We start from the raw sequence: 21887 nt of genomic DNA, 5'->3' as shown, positions 1-21887 counted from the left end.
ATTTGACAGTGGAAAAATAATAGAGCATGTTTTGCTGGAGAGAACTCAGAAAGACCATACCGGGTCTGAATGTTTTCAGCACAGTGGATTCCTATTGGAAGTCTCTGAGTTCATCTTGTTTGCATATCTAATAGCTCTAATATTAGGCACATACAGAAGTGACAATTTGTGCCTGATCTGGCCCCTGAAATTGCTCTGCAGCCATGACCAAACACAAGTGCATGGCTGCAGAGTGCTTTAAACGGCCCAATCCTGCCACAGTCTGAACCATCACTATATGAGGGTTCAGATGAAGGCACCCCAGCAGAGCACGTTCATTAACTTCTGTCTGGGCATGCCAGGATCAGGGCTTGGCTGACACAGCTCAGCACTGCTCCCAGCACTGGTTTCAGAATAGGACTGGGGGAAGAGAGTGGAGGGACTTCATTCTGGGGGTTTCCCAGCTGGTACGGGAAGGTGGGGTGGGCGGATTGCAGCCCTGCCCTGAGGAGGATGACTCCTATCCACCCAAGCCCACTCCAGGATAGCTGGGAAAACCCCGAACAGACCTCATGGTCTTGATTGACTTGATTGAGAGTCACTGACTTAGCTTGTGAGTAAGTTTTTAGTATCTGAGGACATTTGTACACATGCTTTGGGAGTGGGGGGAGGAGGGGGCTTTAATTAGAGCGGCTCTGAGAGCCACTCTAATTAAAGTGCCTGAAGCATCACGTGTATCAGCGTCCATACACTAAAAAAATGGCAGCAGGCGCACTTTAACTAAAGCTTGTTGAATGAGCTTTATTTAGAGTGCCCCTGCTGCCATTTTGTAGTGTGGGAATGCAGATACACGTGATGCTGGAGTTTGCTGGAGTGCGGTAATTATCACACTCCACCAGACTCAATTAATCAAGTCAGCTCCAATGCACTATAATTACAGTGCATCAGAGCAGCCTTCCTGCACGTATATAGGTGCCCTGAAAGAACGCTCTTTTTGTGCTACATCCTCTTAACACTGTCATTCTTGGAGAAAAGCTGTGAATTTCTGCTTTTCTCTCTCTGGAAGTAATTTTTAGGGCACAAAAGCTTCCTTGTGGGCACTGTTTTATCAGCTGGTATTTCTGGAAGAAATATTTCCATGTGTTGTTTTGTTATCACCTCCATTCCGGCAACAACATGTCTAAATAAATCAAGTTATATGTACTCCACCCCTGAGTCATGCATTCACATGGATGCCAACTCACAAAGCCTTAGTGCATTTGCTACTGCTCTTCTGCAGGGCTACAACGATATCTAAAGGGGTAAATACCTGGAAATGAGGGAAGGGGGCAGGACTCCTTTAATTGTACTTTATAGTCTGGATGATTATGCTTTTCTGAGAAAGGAAAAATACTAGGTTACAAAACTATTCCCTGATTCTGACAACATTTACAGTAGCTTGACATTAATAGGTCTATGCTGAGCATAGCTTTATAGGGTGGGGCTCTAGTGGGTGGGTTTAAATGTGAACCATTAAGTGGAAAAAAGAATATCATTAAGCTGTGGTTTCATGGCAGTCATAAGTAGGGAGCCTCAATCCCAGAGAGAGACAGATAAGGAGAGACAGAGAGAGAGACTGCACCCACACCAGCATTTCAATCTCATTCTGATGTTATACAAGTTGCAAATGAAAGTTCCCTTCCAACTTACTTTGAAACTCTATTAAGCAATTAGACAAAACTGTAGCCAGAACACGTATAAATGATTTTTATTTAAAATTGCAAGAAAACTAATTTGTGTTTCCAAAGAACTTGCTAAAACTAATTATAATCACACCCTTGAATAATTAACATTACTATTTGGCAAGCACACGTTACTTGCCTCATTCTTATGTGGCATGAGGATAACAGTAGAACAGCAAAAATGTGTGAACCGTTTTTTACTGCTGCAAAATACTTTACATATAAGGCTAGTGGTAACCTCCAGGAATGTGAAAATATTTCAGTAAAACTCTAAAGGTTTCTACAGAAACCTGTTTCAATAAAACTCAAAAGTTTTCTATAGGGCATATGATCAAGTATGTCAATATATTCATTCCATTTTAACCTGTAGTTTCTTTCACAGTGCTGCCACTTCTGACCATACTTTGACCTCTTCCATATGGAAGTTATTTCTCACTCTCTGAAATCTTGCATCTTCACACGGAAAGACACAGCACGAACCAAACAGCATTTCACGGCTGTAGTGCTGTTCTCTGTAGCAACCAGCCTCAAATCAGGACTGGATCACTAGGTGCTATACAAAAAGACACTGAAGTGGTCAACACCCTAAAAGTTTCACAGTATAAAAGTCGGTTTCACACAATAATATTGGGATGGCCTTTGGAGACAGAGATGCAGGAGCTGATTCTTTAAGAACCTCCAGCAGGGTGCAGGATCATACCTTTCATCCCGAAATAATTATGTTCTCCTTAGAATCAATATAAATCCAGAATAACTCAACTGACTTCACAGGAGTTATTTATATTAGCGCTATCCAACTTCAGAGTTTTGCCTTATCTTTGCTGTTTGCTTGCATTTCATTCTATAATAATTCTTTCAATAATGATGTTCCAGAATGTCTTTTACTGTGTTACTGGGCAGACAGTACTGATTACCATATGTATGGTTCAATAGCGATCAATACAGGCCGGGAGGAATCACTCCCGAGTGACTAATCTGTATAACTGGATATATACCGTCAAAATATTAATACCTATTAAAGGGCAGTGTAGTTTGGATCGTGCCGGTCCTCAGTAGATTGGGTTCTGTTCCAGGACCTGCTCTGACTTGCTGTGTGACCTCTGGCATGCAACATTTCACCTCTTCGTCGCCGTTTCCTTCCCACTTCTTTGTCTTGCTTCACAAGCTATTTGGGACTGTCTCTTATTCTGTGCTTGGAGGACTGAATACTAGTGGGCTCTTTTATAAGCTAGGACATCTAGGCACTATTACAATATGCTCAAACACATTATTAAATCAATTGGTACCCAGGTGCATGTGTGTTTCCAGGGTTAAAAATAAAAACACATTCCTGCCAAGGTAGACCCTGAAATGCAATATGCTGTCACATAACCCTTTATCCACTCTAATTTCTGACTCCTATTGCCAGTTCAGTAAAAAAAAAAAAAAATCTAATTCAGATTAACTGTGATAAACCCTAGATGCTTGTATTAACTATTCTGGCTTTCTGGAATTCCCTTTCCATTTCATCCTTCCTTGTTGCCTATCCATACTATTTGGATACAGTTTGGGGTTTTTTTTTTAACTAGGAATAAGAGTTTAAATAGCTCACACCTTGCACATATATTGATCAATCTAGCAAGAGAGGATGCAAGGATGTGATTGATGAACCTACCTGTTCATTTAGAATACGTCTGAGGCAGCACTGAAATTTGTTGCTGACTTTAGTTATTTAGTCACAAAATTATGCTCATGTAAGTAGGAGAGAGCATGATTCTGCTATTCTGCTGTGCTGCAGAAAATCAACACTTGGTGCTTGTGGAAAACCCCCCTGAAAACTCAGTGTTTAAGTTATTTGCTTATAGCAATTTGGACAGCTCAGTGGCCATCTTGCAGATTTATGGAGGAAACCTAGAGAGGTAAGGGTGGAAAAACACTGCTTTCTAGCTAGTGATAAATCATCCCATGTAGGCTTTGTGAAGCTGTTATGTACAGACCAAGGAAACCACTTTCCCTTTTCAAATACACATTGCTGCTGAGCAAAAATTACAGTACTCTACTCATAGAGTGAACCTTATTTAGAGTAATCTAGACACCTCCAACTACAGAAATAGCCTTCAGAGGCCTGACAATATCAGTGCCTTGTCTGGGCTTTCTTTCTCTCCTTCTCTCTCTCTCAGTATTGATAACTGGATATTAGGTGATAATTTGAGGCAGTCTCTTAAAATGAGCCATTACCTACCACATCTGGGTCTCTTAAATGGACACACAGACACAGATGTTCACCCAGCGCAAGCAGACACTGGCCCCTGCCAGTCCCAGACTGCTGACGCAGTTCACGTCTACATGCCAGGAAGAGCTGGTTCAGCACATAAAGCTTTCTTGTTAAGGATGGCAAACAGCCCTCTCTCCACCTGCTCTCTATGGAATGACTGGCACAACGCCTCTCCGACTTCTCGTAATAGCAGTGCTTTCACACACTGTTCTCTATGGAGACGTGACCCTCCAAGGTACCAAACAGCCCGTAACGTTATTTCCGACAGCACTCCTTCCAGAAGGTGATCTGTAACCTCCCTGTAGATATGCACAGGTGTACTTCCAAATGCTCGCCTTCCAAAGCAATGTTATGAGAAGGACGTTTGCTGTATTTAACAGCAGCTGATTACCAGCATCCCATATCCTTGTTTCTCAAGAACGTAGACAGAGGCTTTCCTCCCCTTTAGTAAGTAAGGAACTATTAAAAGTTTGTGAAAAAGGCCAGTCTGACAGCTCTGCAGAGTAGGGCAGCTGTAGAATCCCCCACACGGCCCTCACCAGAGAGGCCACTGTTGAAAAAGATGTGACAAGCAGATTCTTACATCCATTTAATCCTTTGTTTCTGAACTGCCATCAATGAGGCAAGCAGAGCTGGTCAAATCCTACACAGTTCATATTTTTCTGCAACTGGGATATTTCTCCACCCTACCAGGTTAAGAGCAACACCTCAGTACTCCTAAGGGATCTCAAGAGGTAGCAGCAACTCAGTCTCTGCTAACCAGGGTAAACTAGGGTCTCTTCACATAAGAACAATAGCTTTGTATTCAATGGATATTTCTTCTAAGTGTTCCAGCCCCCAAGGCCACACTTCCTAGCATATTGTTGACACTGAAAAAACAATAGGCAAAAGCATTTATTTTAAAAGCTGTAACTCCCTTCAGTTCTAGCCGTGGGTCAGAGATATGGCAGGAAGGAACATGAACAATCGTTTGATGCCTATGGATACTTTTCCTTTAGCGATAACAATCTGTCATGGTAATGGGGTTCACTGCATCTGCCTACCCCTTCTGGTCTCTGAGGGTATGTCTATACTGCACGATGCAGGGCTAATTAGACCAGACAGAGTGCAATCCCAGTACAGCTTTCCACTGCTTCTGGAATCAGCTCAAGTATCAGCACAACACTGCAATGTGCTGTGTAGGCATACCCACCTCGGGGGTATAGCCTGTTGCCCTTACATGCCTTGAGGTGGACTCCTGCAACTCTTCTATTCTTAATCTGGCCCCCAGCAGACACGCTGCTTCTCATCCTGCAGGCCTGACTCAGCTCGCGGCACTTGCATTTTCTCCCTTTGGGAGAGACCAAAAACCACCTCACATAAATGCATCTTCACTTAAGAAATGAAGATAAAAAAGCATTTGGGGCGGGACTCTTAAAAAAAAAACAAGACAGAATCTAGATGCATCGGTTAAATCTTCAATGTAAAATATGCCTGGGTGATCAGCACCCAGGTTGGCCTACTCTTAGCGGGAACACTATGAAACCCTATCTAAGTTACCATGTTCTTCTTGGTGTGCATATTTCTGTCTGTGAAAGATAGGCTCTTTGGACTTTTAGCTTGAGCTGGATGAATAGCACTTTTCCTCTTTTTGCTGCAAATTTTAAAAAAGTCTGAAAAAAAATAATCATTTTGTGCCAAACACCAAAGTATATTTTGAAAAACAGGGAAAAAACAGCTTCATTTTCAATCACACTAACCATTGTTTTCAACTCAGAAAGTTACATTTCAATATTTTCAACAACATGTTCTCTGGATTTTGATGTGTGTGACAGGGGGCCTTCCTGGGGCATGACCACAAGTTAGCCTGCCCACCTGCCTAGGGCAGTCTGCTCTGACTCTCCTGCCATGACTTGAATGTTTTCATAATATATTACATGGGAGGCCGCCCATTCACTACCCCAATGCCAGGGGCACTATCCATGGCTCTCAACCTTCCCTGTACCATGGCCCATGCCTCGCAGATGGCATCCTGACTATTACTGCTCCCCAGCTTCAGGCTGGGGCCAACTCAGTTCACCATTGGAACTCTTGCACGCTCACACTCACTCTGCCCCGCTCTCACAAAGGCTGCTCACATACCAGCCATCATTGGGGCACTCTCTACTGCCACTGAGTGACCCCCTTTGGGCCATCAGGCTTCACTACTCACACTCTGGTAGGACACATGCAGCCCTTCAGATCCTTCAAGTTTACCTACTCTACATGGCCTGACTCCACCCCAAGCCCCTCACTGGACAACTTGACTCTTCTCTCACTCGTGGGGTTTGGCCCATGTACTGTCCTTTAGGCAGTCCTTGCCGCCCTTCTCAGTATCCCCCTGGTGCAGCCCTTCAGGCATCTCTTAATGGCCCTACTCTACACCCCACACATGCAGTCTTTCAAGTGCCCTATTTTGCACACTACTCTGCGTGGGCCCACACACTGATACTACTCACCCTGGGTCTCTAACCCCTGCTGGAATCAGGTGCTTCTTCAAAGCATGCCTGGCTCCTACCAGTACTCCCTACACTATCCACCAGATGGCAGGAGCTGGGGTTTTGTATTCTCCTTTCCTCCTGATAACTTCATCTGTGGCTGTCACCAATTGGTCTCTCTCTGTGGTTGTCATAGTGTCCATGTCCTGTGTTGTCAGCACATTCCAACCTCATCACATGCACCCTTCCCAAAACAGGAATTTTAGGCCCCCCTCTTTGACCTTGTGAGCTGGTGCCACTTCATCTCATGTTATGGAACAAACAGTGTGGTACATGCCCCCACTTTCCCAGGCTGTGTGTGTATCCTCCGGCCTTTTGTTTCAGACAGTCTACCTGCTCGTGAAGGCTGAGAAATCTGTGTATGTGAGACCCAGGCTTTAGAAATCAATTAACCCCTGCTGCCCATCCTGAACCATTCTAATATATTACACACACACACACACACACACACACACACACACACACACACACACACTGGCAGTCCTCAGACTTACAGCACAACTGGCTCCTGAAAGCCACAGGTTAACTCAAAACATCATAATTCAGAACCAATTTTCCCATAGGAACAATGTTATAAATAGGTGATTGGTTCCTCTACAATGCTCGATGCAGCTGCATCCAGCTAGTAAGTCTGTTGTGGTGGAAGGCGAGGGGGAAGAAAAAGGTGGGGGGAGCAGATCAATGTCCCCACCATGAAAGAAGGATTGGGGCAGGGGCAGGGGCTGAGGCAAGCGCTGCCCAGCTGGGGCAGTGTGGGTGCAGGATGAAGGTGTGGCTCATCTGGGGGAGGGAGGGAGGCTCCCACCACTGCATGCCACTAGTCTAGGTGCTGTTCATCTGGCGGCTCCTTCCACTGCTCCCTCTGCTCATCCGGGAGGGCAGAGGAGGAGGGGGCAGGGCGCGTGCCAGCAGGCAGGGCTGGGGTGCACCACACTGTGCACTGGGCAGGTGGTGGGGGCTATGGGGGGTCTATAGCAAATTTTTTCGTGGCTGCAGCCCCTCCATAGTCCCCGCTCTTCTGTCCACCCCACCCTGATCCAGGGGCACATGCCCCCCCAACATGCTTACCCAGCCAGGGCAGGACAGGTGTGGGACAGAGTCATGGCTTGTCCAAGGGGCGTGGGGAGGGGGGTTGGCTCCTGTTGCTGTGCACTGCCTGTCCAGAGGCGGGAGTGGCGGCAGGGCGTAGCCCCTGCTCCCAACACCGCCACACCTGCTCGGAGCACCAGCCAACCCACCCCACACAAATCCAGGAGCACACTTCTCTCTCCCCCACAAGCAACAGGAGCAGTGGTGGGATCTGCCACACAAGTTGCTGGACCAGCAGCTCCTGGACCAGCAGCATGAAGCAGTGTGAGCTGCCCCCCTGCTCCCCGCATGAGCTGCTCCTTAATTCCAGGCCCACCCCACCCCCAATCCCTCCTTCATTGTGGAGGCCTTGATCCACCCCCACCACGCCCCTTCCCCCACAACAGACTTAACAGCTGCATGCTGATGTATCGAGTGTCGGAAAGCCGAAACCCACATCAGAACCTCGAAACATGATGTCAATTGATAAAGATCATAAGTGTCATTCGTTGTAACTCGAAAAGTTGTAAGTTGAGGACTGCCTATATATATAAGACCAATGATATTTGCACTTATGATGTGACGAATATGCTCCTACAGAAGAGTTTTTAAATAGCATCATTATCAGCCCTTATCCAGAAAAATGGGCCAGGATTAATAAAGTATGAGAGAGAGAGAATATTACAGAACATATTTTAATTCCACTATAGAAATCAGTGGTGTCCTGTCACCTGGAATATTGTGTTCAGTTCCGATTACCCATCTCAAAAAAAGATATTCCAAAAATAGATGGGGGTTCAGTATGAAATGCTCAGGATGATTAAAGGCAAAAATCCTCTCTGCTAGGAAACAAGATTGATAGGTTTGGGATTGTCCCTTGGAGACATGAATTAGAGGAGATAGGATAAAAGTACACAAAATAATGAATGCTACGGGGTAGGTGGATTGACAACTTCATTCTCTCTCTCAGTGCAAGAACAAGAGAACCAAGAATGAAATGGAAACATTGGAAATTCAAAGCTGATTAGAGAAAGGACTTTTTAGATACACTGCATCATGGTCTTATAAAATTCATTCCTAGAGGACTGTACCTAGGTCAAGACCTTCACAGGATGTAAAAAAAATAAAATAAAAAAATAGCTGTTTATGACTCCAGATAACCTTGCTATCTCTACAATGACAGTACATTAAAAATAACCAAAGGCTTCGGAACAGATGCAAATCCAGTGTTTGGCTTATGCCCTGAAGCATGAAGTGCTGGGCATCAGGAGGAAGGTTCCCTGAGCTCAGCTTAGTCCTTTACCAACTGGAATCTTTTGTGCCTCCCTCCAAAGCATCTGGTGTTGGTCATAGTCAGAGGAGCTGGTCCAGTATAGCAAATGTCATGCCGCAACCAAGGTAGCACATACTGGGGAATAAAAAGGAATGCATAGCAACTGTCCATTATTTATCTGCTCCCACGTCATCTATTTTCCTGGCCTCTTTGCTACGACCAAGCATCTTGGCACATTTTTAGAATTCAGAATTTGCCAAGCTGGAGACAAAGCACATCTTATTTCTCTGCCTGTCTTTTTATCTGTCAGCACCACTAAGGGGGCTGTTGTTTACACAGCCGTGACAAAAACCTAATAGGAACATGAGGAAAGCATCTTCAAAGGGGTGTGGGGGCAGGAGGGAGAAGACACCCTGAAACGTCTGATCCCTTCAGATCAAACGCTATTCTCTCCCCTCCCCCTCGGGATGTACGTGGCCACACCGATTTCCTGGCAGCGTCAAGCAGGCACAGTGGGATCTGAGAATTCCTGATCACAGTAACAAGAGGATCACGACAGAAACAGGAACAAACACTGCCCATTAAAAGATGACTTTAAGTTGCTTTTTTGCTGGTTTTCTTGCTTTAGGCTGATACTTTGGTATTCGCTCCAACCACTGATGTCTCTTATCAGGAGTAGCACAGCCGAGAAGTGGAAACGGGGGGGTGGGGGGAGCACAGACAATCGGAGCTTCCTTAGAATACTCCTGAAACAATACTATGAAATGTCTTAATTTTAAATTTCCTGCCCTCCATAATTATCTTTGCCTTAAGGCATGAAATGACAGAGAGAAAGAGAGAGGGGAAAAGAAAAGAAAGAAAACATGTTTTGGAAAAAGCCTGGAACAAATAGTTACAGACAAAAGTTCCTCTCCTGCCTCCTGCTAATCAGCATCTTCCTATAAAGTGGAGGAAAAATGCTTGCTTCTCAATCAGGCTAAATACAAAATTCCACTGAAGAGTTTGCCTTTCTTGCCTACTGGAGACCACACAAAGGACAGACCTTAAAGAAGACACCACCCCCCAACGCAAGACAGCTAAAACATCCACCCCCACTAAGAAAATTAGCATGGATCACTGTCAAGATTGACCCACGAGCGAAGCAATTCCGGTGGAAAGAAAGGAAGAAATATTTCCACCGAGCTTCTTCTCATTTAACCATAGACAGAACACAGAACTGCAAACTGCACTGGGAGAAGGGATGGACAAGAAAACCGTGCATTTAGTTAAAATAAAATAAAAGGAAAGGCCTGAAAGGCCCAGTAGGGATCAAGCCTCCTGTGTTGCAGAGAAGCAAAGGTAGAGACCGCCTCTAAGCCCTGTAGCTGACAGCTGAAATAGTTCAGATGGGCAAAGGATGGAAGAGGATCAAATGCACAGGGAAGAGCTGGGATTTGTTCAGTTGTGCAGCAGATAAACAGCACCTGGTCCACTAGCATACTGTGTTCCTCCACGATTGTGTCTTTCAGGTCCTTAAATTTCCATGTGAGCCGGATGCTGGTATGAAGTAGCAAAATTCATTAACTGTAACTGAAGGACAGGGCAGGCACTGTGGCTTACAGGGAACAAGGTCAGCAGCCGGGGGGGCTCGGGAAACTGGGTTTTATTCCTGGCTCTAGTACTGGCCTGCTGGTGAATTCAGCCAAGTCCCCTTCCCTAGCTGTGCCTGAAATCATACAAACTTCTGTCATGATATGCTTTGAAATCTATGTATAGAAAGGATTACAGACGGTCTAGATAAATAGACCAAACCTAACACTGCTGTATGAGTCACCAACCACTTGTCTTATTGAACATCAGACTTGATTAATCAGTTCTGTGTGGGCTAATTCAAGAGACTCGAAGAGATGGCAAAATGTGACCTTCCCGCATTACTTAACAGCTTCTGAGGTATAAAATTGCCTGATCAACCTGCCAGGAGCGTCCCAGTCTTTTAAACTCTCATTTGAACCCATTTGGATTTTCAGGTAACCAAGAAACTCATCTTTCTTTGTAGGCAATTTCTTTACCAGCTGTCTGTAATCTCCCAATTTCCAGACTGAAAATCATTTAAAAACAAATGAGCTTCCTCACAGATAAAATTCAGAATCTCTCTCAGCTTTCAAGATCATACAAGTAAAAGGCAATATTAACTTGAAAGTGGAGATGAGAAATAAAGAAACCCAGCAACGTGCCTCCCAGGAAAATCCCATCAAGTTGCTAATTTAATCTTAAGGCTAGAAGAAAGGGGCAGAGAGTAAATTCTTAATCACTGTACGTCACTTCCAATGTTACAGGAGTGGTGCAAGTACAGCAGCAGGACCCCAGGAGCTATAGCTTGTGAGCACCATTTGTGTGTGTGTGTGTGTGTGTGTGCGCGCGCGTGTGTGTGTGTGTGTGTGTGCGCGCGCGCAGGTGTGCGGGTATGCATATGTGAAGGAGAACTGATATCACCACCCACTTCACAGAGATAGAATTGCCCTCTCCTTCCCTTCCCTTCCCCTCAATCTCTCTCTCTCTCTCTCTCTCTCTCACACACACACACACACACACACACACACACACACACACACTGTTATTTGTACTATGCTAGAGTCTACAGACCCTCTGAGATTAGACACCATCATGCTGGGCATTTGCAAAAAATAGTTTTATATATATTCCCAGCCCTGGGTTTTATACTGTTGGTTTGCAGAAGCAACGAGTAATTGGAGGTGCCTATGATATTTAAGCATCATCATAAAGCAACCCAATTATTAGCAGTCTCTGGAAATCACATTCCTCAGGCTGCGTGCCCACAAATGGATTTACTCCATTACTGTCAGTACCTTGTGAAAAAAAGCTGGCAAGCATTACCAGTGGTTTTCAACCTTTCTTCATTTGTGGACTGCTCCACAAATTTTTCGTTTGTGGAAATTTCAAATGGAGGTGAGGACCGCTTTGGAAACGTCAGATAGACTCCTTTGAATTGTAAGCGTGGGTATTCACATACTTTTGAGTGATCTTTGTCATCTTTTGCAGACCCCTTAGACATAACCTGAGGACCCCCAGGGGTCTGCAGACCGTAAGTTGAAAACTACTGCATTAGGCTGTGTGTGAAGACTATAGGTGTCCTTGTCCTGACATTTTGACCATGTCTTCTGACTAACTTCTGGAATCAAACAGCACGTGGGGCTATTTCTAGCTAATAAAACAATCCAGCCAAGGTTTCATACCCTCTCTTTTCTCCAGTACTTTAGTGTTTGCAATGAACAGGAAATCTGTCCTGTATCACGCTATGGCTTGTCACTCATACACTGAATTTTATAAAGCTCTAATTATTATTGATAGATATTTCAGAGACTCTTCTTACTGCACATAGGTCAAAGGCTCTCCAAGGTTTTACTGAAGAAGGTTATTCCCTAGATGTTAATTATACCTCAAAAACTTCTGTTCATATTTATGTAGGATACAAGGCCATGTGAAACAAGTTTAGAAATGCAATGCAGGAGACTGGCTGGAGGTAAAATAACTAACTAAATTATCTGGATTGCAGATCATGGATGCTAGTTTGCCTTAAACATGCTACAGTGCTTTACTTCACATGCCAAATGTTTGGCCCAGGGACACCAATCCTTCTCCCCTTTAACAAACAGCAAAACTCCCTTTCAGTAGAGCATTTGTAGATACTGGCCGAGTTCAGCTTACCGAAACAAGTCAGCCATAGCAGATAAGGGGATTGTATCGCTTTTCTCGACCATTCTTTAGCTTATGATCTGAAAGTCTTCTACCTATCACACCAAGCCAGTCATGACAAAGCATTTGTCTACACAGTTAGTCTTTTGTAGCTGTGTGGGTACACATATTCCAAATGAGCTTAATCCACTTTCAAAGTGAATTTAGATGATGTTGAATATGGCATTTATGTTTCAGAATGAGAGCCATCTACACAGGAAATTAATCGCAAGTAGCTGCTCCGCTTCAGATTCATATCCTACCTTAGTCTGAACTAACATCCTATGTCCAGCAGCCCTGAATGCTGATCAGAAGAATCACTGTAATTGCCATACTTGGGCTTTTCCCTTGGCACTAAATAATCAATCCACAAACTTCTAACTGAAATATGGGGCACCCAATTATATATGCATCCTTTTACAAAATATTTGGGCTTCAACATAAACCTGGTATCAATGGTCTGCTTTCTGTTATAGATTTGTTTTTATATTGAGCATCAGAAGCTAAAACCGGACCAGTAGCAAGGTAATTTTTAGACAGCGATAAGTATAGTGAAACCCTTCCAAGCAGCAATTTGAAATGGAAGCTTAGGGTGCAAAACTGGCTGTATTCAATTTGGATTTGGATTTGGATTCAGCCCAAATTGGGGACAGTGACTTGATTCATCAGTTCGAATTACTGTCCCTGATTCAATTCGCCCGAATCCGAATCTGAAGATTCATGCTGATTCAAAGAATCCGCTATTCCACCATAGTCACGGCTTTAAATGTTTTTTCTACATAGCTCGAGGTACCGGGTGCGGCTTATGAATGCTGTGATGCTGGGGAGGATGGAACACCCTCTGTGCCCCCCCGGGCAGACCTGGTAGTGCTTCTGGTCCACTTCCGGATCTGCTGCCAAGCGTGCTGGAGAGCCCCCTGTGCTCCTCTGAGACAATCCATCCACCCCAGTATTGCAGCATTCATGAGCTACTTGGTACCTAAAGGTATGTAGAAAAAACATTTAAAGCTGTGTCTATGCCCAAATCTTTCCGAATCCATCTGAATCAATTCAGAATGTTTCGATTCGATTTGGAGAGATTAAAGGGTCTCCTGATTAGATTCCGAGATTCAGCCACCAAATCAGGCAGGATCTCCACCGAATCAAATCAGGGACTGAAGCTTTGCACAGCCCTAGTGTTTATACATGTGCTCCAGGAGGCAGGAGGGGGTGCTTTCATTAGTGCAGCTCCAAAAGCTGCGTTAATTAAAAGTGCCCAGGGTATCACGTATATCAGAATCCCTCCACTGACAAACGGCGGCGGGTTGATTTGAACCAAAGTTCATTGAAAGAGCTTCAGTTTAAAGGGCCCTGCTGCCATTTTTCAGTGCAGGGACGCTGATACACATGGCACCAGAGTTAATTTCCACACTCCAGGAGACTCGATTAATCAAGTCTTCTCTGACGTGCTGGAATTACAGTGCATCTGAGCAGGCTTCTTGCATGTGTATAGGTGCACTGACTCAAACTGACAGTGACATGCGGGTTGTGTGCCTTCCCCGATGACTCTCCCACCCACCCCACATCACTACGGTATCAGTTAATCAGTGGGAAGGGGGAACTTTGTTGGCTACAATGAGTAGAAGCTGCATCCAAAAGGGAAAAGAACATTTTTATTATGTGTAGAACAAACAGTGAGACCTTAAGACTATGGGGCTATTTGTGGCTTTGCCAAAATCCCTTAACAAAGAGCACATCACCAGGCTACTCCAAGAACAGAACTAAACAGACCAGGCCTCGTTCTCACTTTGCTCCAAGAGCTAGCACTAGCTCTATTATCTTCACGTCTCCCCCAAGGCATCTTTAAAGTACCAGGTTGCCACTTGTTCCTTTTTAAGACTTTTCCTATACTAAGCCTATTTTGCTCATTTCCCTATCTAAAATGTCCAGCTACCTCCAGTCAATGATTAGACCTTCACTCTTGGCCAACCTTAATTGTATTTCCATAATGTCTCTGTGGCATTCTGTCATCTTTCTCCCATGTTGTCGCCATCCTAAGCTTTGCAATTGCAGCGATACCTGGGCATTGATTTCACACTGTACGCAACCACCATCTTCCTTTTTTTCTTAAAATCATTCTGTTTCATGCCTGCTGTCTTCCAAAGAACTCTCATCTCTACTGCTTCTGGCCTTTTGATGTCTGCTTTATCTAATGCGGCGTTGCCAATCCATGTAGTAACACTGTTAGTACAGTGTTATGTTAAACTTGCACTTTGATACCCAGCTGAATGCTTTTTTATAAGTTCATAATTTTGTCAATTTCTGTATAACACTTGTGCCTAGGGCACATTTCCTTTTAACCTAATCCTTGATTCAAGCTTCCCGGATGCACATAAGGATCTCCTTGATCTATAAATCAACCACTGTCACATGTTGACATTATCCATTTGGCACTAGTTCAAGATACAGCCACTTCATTCTCTTGAAATTTATTTTAAGTCTGAGTCACCTAAATCAGTTTTCCAAGGTAGCAAAGAATATCACCATGAATTCAAACATGTCTGCCAGTTGTGTGATACATAAACTGAAAAACTGACTTCTAAATCATCCAATGCCACGCCCTCCAAGTGCTGTAACATTCTTAATGGGCAGCGTAAACTCATGACGGAAAGCAACCATGATCCTACGCCCCCTTGTATTACACCAAGCTTTGACTTGAACATGCTACTTAATTTGCCACCTAGTCTTCTGACACTGCAAGAGTCTTTGGATATTGTGCTGACAGAAGCTATGCTCTTCTTTGGAACGTCATGTGATTTTACAGCTTTTCCTAATGATTTCCTCCAAATCAAACCAAATGTCTTTGCAAAGCCACGTGGCAACAGCCAACATTTTAAATGACCACTCTCACATTCTTTTCTCATCAACTCTCAGAGTATAAGCATCTGTTCAATGCAACTTGGGCCTGGTCAGAAATGGCATTATTCTTTGCCTGCCACTTCCTCCAAAACTGGCCTTAATACACAGACACCCACTATTGAAAATTACTTCCTTCTTTACGCCAGTTCAGTTTCATCGGCTACCAAGGACAACGTCCAGCAGAGAACAACAAAAATAACTAGCAGTATAGGAAATATAATTTATGATAAAAGACTGGTGTTATTTAATCTGGAGAAGAGATGAATGAGGGGGGAATTTGATAATAATCAAATACGTGAAGAGGGTTATAAAGGGTGCGACAGTAAACTAGTCTCTGTGGCTACAGAGGACAAGGTAAGAAGTAACAATCTTAAATTGTGACATGGGAAATTGGTCAGATATTAGAAAGAACTTTCTAACCATTAGGTTGATTAAGCATTAGAACACGTAGCCTAGAGAGACTGTGGAATCTCTATCTTCGGAAATCTTTTCAGGGCAGATTAGACGAATACTTACCCAAGGTAGCTGAAAGAGGAATGACCCTGCCTTGAGCCAGGACTTAGACTAGCTGACCTCCTGGGTTCCTTCCAGCTCTATTTTTCTATGATTCTATATGGGAAAGTGAAAATAAGGTTGAAAGTGCTCTTTCCCCCTTTTCTGCAACCCACCATATAAGTACTGCATATAGCAAAGGACTTGATGCTCTTTTACTCCCTCCCTCCAGGGTGCATGCACTGGATTACACTGGCTTTTTGTAGCCAACTTGGATGCTTAGGTGATCTACTGACACAGCTGTGGAGAAAGAGGAAATGGAGGCTGACATTAATGTAACAGGAAAGAAGGGAAGTATCCAGGAAGATTATAAAGCTAAGACACAAAGGCATGTCCCAAGGAGGAGAATTTTTATTAGTCTCCCAGAACTTGTTTTAATGCCGGATACATATGGAAGCCAACACCCTCTTATTCTTTTCAGCTCTATGTGAGATACAGTATGGATCTTATAAAAAAAAAAATTAAGCCAAATAAAGTGGCTATTGTACATGCAAACAGCTCAAGAAAATTAAAAACAAAAAGCCAGAAAGATAAAACAGACAGCATCATGATTCACGCAGAGTGACTATAGATCTTGCATCCTAGCATTTCAATGGGAGAGCTGGGAACTCAGCTGCATAACAAAGACTGGAAACAGTATCACGTTTGTGGAAAGAGTACAAGGAATAGCAGAGACAATAGGTTATTCCTATAATGCCAAATCCTTTGATGATAAACACAGCCTTTTCCTCTTTTCTCCATTTCAATGCTGTGGGGGGAGAAGAAAGGAGAAAAGAATAGGGACTGCTCTGAAGTCTGCAGAAAATACCTTTGTACCAACTCTGTTGCTTGTGCAAAGGAACTGGGTAGAGATCAGATTCTGAAATTCAACATGCCTTGAACCATTACAGCAGCATTGACTGCTTCTGATTTCCATAATTTGCCCCCAGGCCAGTACTCTGAGATAGATGTGGCTTGATATTTGTATTAGTCTAGCCGGGGTGGTAAGTAGAGCGATGAGGTGCCACGGATCCTGGGTGAACAGCACTGTGGCTCTGCAGAACTGTCCAAGAAGCTTATGAACATGGCAAAGCTACTTCAGATTTTCAGGTGGAGATGGGGAAAGTGGTGCAGCTACTGTCCTTTGACCTCCTTCTACTAGTGCTAATTGCAACAGACACCTGCTCATCAGTCAGTGCTGCTCACAACAACAATAACTCATCATCTTCTGGTATCCAATTTATGACAGCACAGTTCATGAGGAAACCCAGCTCCCAGAAGAACCACACTAAGGCTAGCACAGGTCCCCTAGGAATATACTTTTCAATCCATGGCTTTCAGGCTTCCCTTCTATCATGCGCATAAACAACATGTAGGGGGCACGTGCTCCCCTCCCCCTGACAGTGAGATCTCTGGCTGGTAGGGGGGCATAGAAAGCACCAGACTGCCCCCGAAATTGCTCCATTGGTGGCATGGCAGTGGCTGGCCAATAGGCCCCCACTGCAGGCCCAGTCACCAGCTGGCTGCTGGGGGAACCTGCCCCATGGTCCTGCCCTGCCGTTGCCCGCCCCCAGACTCAGGAGGCAGCAGTCGCCCATGATCACGTGCATCACTGGTGGGTATAGAATCCTTTTTTGCAAAAACCAATGCAAAAAATCCCCCCACCAAAACTTGCTGTAGAGTTATTGGACAGTTGTTAGAAATATTATTAAAAATGCATTATCAATAGCAGATTTAGAAAAAAAAAACACAGCTGCTACCCCTCCTTGTCTCCTTAATGGGAGAGGGAAGGGGGGGGTTGGAAATTGAAGGGAAAAACCACCAAAGGCCCTTTGTACTAAGGTATCACTCCCTCTCTGTTCTGCAAATTTACTATCTCTTTGTTACACTAAATCACACTTTCTTTCATGACCCCCACATTCTTAGGCTAAGATAAGAGCAAATGCCATTTTTGCCTTCAGGTTGAACCTTGAGTAACCTTGGGTCCCATCTACGCACGCGTGATAACCTAATGCATATTAAGCCTACCCGCCCCGCATACTTAAGTAGTTAATTATAATGCACATGGGACGTATGAAGCGACATGTTTACATATATGTTTGTATGAACCGGAAATGAGTTGTAAAAATTCCTCCTTCTGCACACGTGGTCAGGAGAGAGGGGATAAAAGCCTGCTAATGATTGTGCCCGGGGGCAGAGTGATTGATCTTTTGTCTCTCTCTCTGACCCTATTTGCAAATATATACCTTTTGTGTTGCTAATAAAGTGTGTCTGTAGCTGAAGATTTTTTTCCGCCTCCCGAGAAATGAACCACGATTTTAATTCAATAATTGGCGCCCAACGTGGGGCTTCTCGAGGACTACCCCGGAATTCAGTGACGGAGCACCTCCGGTACCAGGGGTTTGTGCACACCGAGCCGACTTTGGACTCGCCCTGGTATTTGAGGTTTAAGTCCAAATATCCGGGAAGTTAAAGGAAGTATCCTATGTAAATTCTGAGTTTCTGGAGAGGCAGACACACTTTGGAATTTGGATCGAGATCTCTGGGGTATCTGAGTGAGTATACGAATTCCCTTTGCCCAATCTGGTGTACGGATCTAAAACAAAGGATGTGTACGTTTGCTGAGAAATTCTAGGCTTAGCTCTCATTGTAAATCATCTGTTGTTGAGATCTTTTTGGTATTTGGTGTGCATTGGGCGCATTTTTGTGGGCAAATGGGTACGAGTAGCTCTCGTGTAGAAAACAATATTGATACCCCTCTAAAAGTCTTATTACGTCATTTTAATAAATTTACAAAGCCGGCCGATTATGGAATAAAAATGAAAAAAGGTGATTTAACTAAGTTTTGTCAACTCGAGTGGCCAACATTTGGGGTCCACTGGACCCCGAAAGGATCCTTTGTGCTAAAAGAAGTGATAGCTATCCATGAAATTGTTATGCAAAATGGGTATTGGAATCAGTTTCCTTATATTGATTGTTGGTTGTGGGTGGTTCAAAATCAGCCACCTTGGATTAAGAATTACTTAGCAAAGTCTCATGTGATGCTTGTTAAGAAAAAGGCTTGGGGGGGGCCGCCTGTACTTCCTGAGTCTAATGACGGGGGGGATTCTGAATTGGCTAAGTACCGGACCCGTGCTCCGGTTGCCCTGTCGGGTAGCGAAGATGAGTCAGACGCCTCCTCGGCATCCAGTCCTTCTGCACCACCGCCCCCTCCCTTAGAGAGACCACCACCGACGTACCAATGCATACCTAATGAGTTAGAGTGTGAGCCTCAGCCAAGTGCCTCATCTGAATCAGGACTGCAGAGGGCAGAGAGCTGAGTGCACGGTATTTGGGAATTATAGTGGAAGCAATGGGAAAGGCAGTGCCTCGGATTACCAATCTGTCTAAATTGTATGAGGTGAGACAGGGAAGAGAGGAGGATCCCTCAGCTTTCCTCGGGAGGCTGTATGAGGCGTTTCGCAGGTTTTCAGATCTGGATCCAGAAGCCCCAGATAACCAGCGCATGGTAAATCTTATGTTTATTGGTCAATCTGCTGCTGATATCCGTAAGAAGTTACAGAAAACTGAGGGAGGTGCTGGGAAACCAATTTCAGAGCTGGTGGAAATTGCATATAAGGTGTATGGGAATCGTGAGCAAGTGCAGGAGCGCAAGGAGGATAAAAAGGCTCAGCGACAGATGGCAGCACTAGCAGCTGCTATAACTGGAGGGAACCCTGGAAAGGCTGGGATACAGAAGAGGAAGGGAGAAAGAGTGGGAGCAGATGTTTGTGCTTATTGCAAGGAGAAAGGACACTGGAAGAGGGAATGCCCGAAGTTGAAGGAGAAGAGAGAGGGGGAACCAAGAGGTCACCTCATGCGGGCAGAAGACAAGGGTGAGGATTCAGAATGAAGGGGAGAGGGATCTAAGACCACTACCCTTCGGGTTGGAGCCCGAGAAGATCCCATGGTAACCATTAGGGTTGGTGGCAAAAACTTTGAAGCCTTGGTGGATACTGGGGCTACATTTTCAATGATTCCAGAAAAACCCCCCTGTGCAGGAACTAGTGAACAGCATGTACTTGTAGAAGGGATTGAGGGAATGCAAACTCGACTCCCTGTTTGTAAACCACTCCTCACCAAGGTGGGAGACCATTTGCTCGAGCACTCCTTTGTGTATTCTCCAAGTTGCCCGGTTGCACTCCTTGGGCGGGACTTACTCACAAAATTGCAAGCTGAGATCTTTTTCAGAGACGATCAGATGGTGGTCCAGCTACCTGTCAAGCAGAGCTCGAACTATCAGATGGCTCTCCTGGAGGACCGACGCCCTGCAGTAAGTCCAGAAGATCACATGACTGGAGTAGACCCCTCAGTATGGGCTGATGGAACCCCTGCGCGAGCTAAGTTCGTCTCCCCGGTAAGGATCGTACTCAAGGATGGGGAGGGGCCCGTTCGGGTAAAGCAGTACCCACTCAGCCGAGCGGCCAGAGCTGGACTCAAGCCGTTAATAGAGAAATACAAGAGGTACGGATGGCTAGTGGAAGGGTCTTCACCCTATAACACCCCCATTCTTGGAGTGCCAAAGGCAGATGGGGTCTCATACAGACTGGTCCAAGACTTACGGGCAGTAAATAAGAAGGTCCTTTCAGACCATCCTGTAGTCCCGAACCCTCACACGATTTTGACACAAGTACCGGGGGAAGCTGAAATATTTTCAGTGCTAGATTTGAAAGATGCTTTCTTCTCTATTCCTCTTCACCGAGAGAGTCAAAAATTGTTTGCTTTTGAATGGGAGGATCCAGATACTTTCCATAAAGCCCAACTCATGTGGACAATTCTTCCACAAGGATTTATAGCAGCCCCCCATATTTTCGGACTTGCCCTTCAGAAGGACTTGGGGGAATGGAAGGGATCACACCCTGCAGTGACTCTCCTCCAGTATGTGGATGACCTGCTAGTTGCAAGCCCAAGCTTGCAGCTCTGCGAGGAAGCCACCAGGTCACTCCTAAACACTCTGGGAAAAAAAGGATATAAAGTCTCTAGAGAAAAAGCCCAAATATGTCAGCCTGAAGTCACATTTTTGGGATATAAGCTCTCAAAAGGAGTCAGAGCCCTGAGTGCAGATCGCATACAGGTGATTCAAGGTCTAACCCCACCTAAGTCACCCAAGGAGCTGCGAGCATTCCTAGGGCTAACTGGGTTCTGTCAACTATGGATACCAGATTACGGTGGGAAGGCTAGACCACTGTATGAATCCCTGACTAAGGAGAGTCTCACTAAATGGAAATGGAATAAAGAAATGCAGCATGCTTTTGATCTGCTGAAGGCAGCATTAACCCAGCCCCCAGCCTTAGCCATCCCAAACAGTAAAAAGCCATATCGACTGTATGTTCATGAGAATCGAGGGGTTGCATCAGGGGTGCTGACACAGCCATCGGGCCCGACCTGGAGACCCGTGGGATATTATTCAAAGGTTCTAGATCCAGTTGCACTCGGGTGGCCAGCCTGTCTTCGGGCTGTGGCAGCCACAGCAGTGGTTGTTGAAGAAGCCCAGAAGATAGTCATGGGTGCGGATATGGAAATACTCACTCCTCATGGAGTTCCCCAGATCCTAGGGACTGAGGGAGGGAAATTTCTTAACCCCTCCAGACAATCACGGTATGAGATATTTTTGCTCTCTAATCCAGGACTTACTTTCAAACATACTACAGCCTTAAACCCTGCAACCTTGCTGCCAGAGCCAGGGCAACCGACGCATGACTGCCTTGAGGTCCTGAATCAGACCACGCAGGTGCGACCTGATCTTGCTGAGGACCCAATTGAAGACCCAGATGTTGAATACTTTGTGGACGGCTCCAGCTCTGTCATCGATGGAAAAAGACGAACAGGATGTGCAGTGGTAACCTTGGATAAGGTACTTCTAACAACCCACACCG

Source organism: Crocodylus siamensis, chromosome 9 (genome assembly GCF_052110815.1).
Source record: "Crocodylus siamensis isolate JL-2025a chromosome 9, ASM5211081v1, whole genome shotgun sequence".
Classification (NCBI taxonomy): Eukaryota; Metazoa; Chordata; order Crocodylia; family Crocodylidae; genus Crocodylus; species Crocodylus siamensis.
This window is presented reverse-complemented; position numbering follows the sequence as displayed.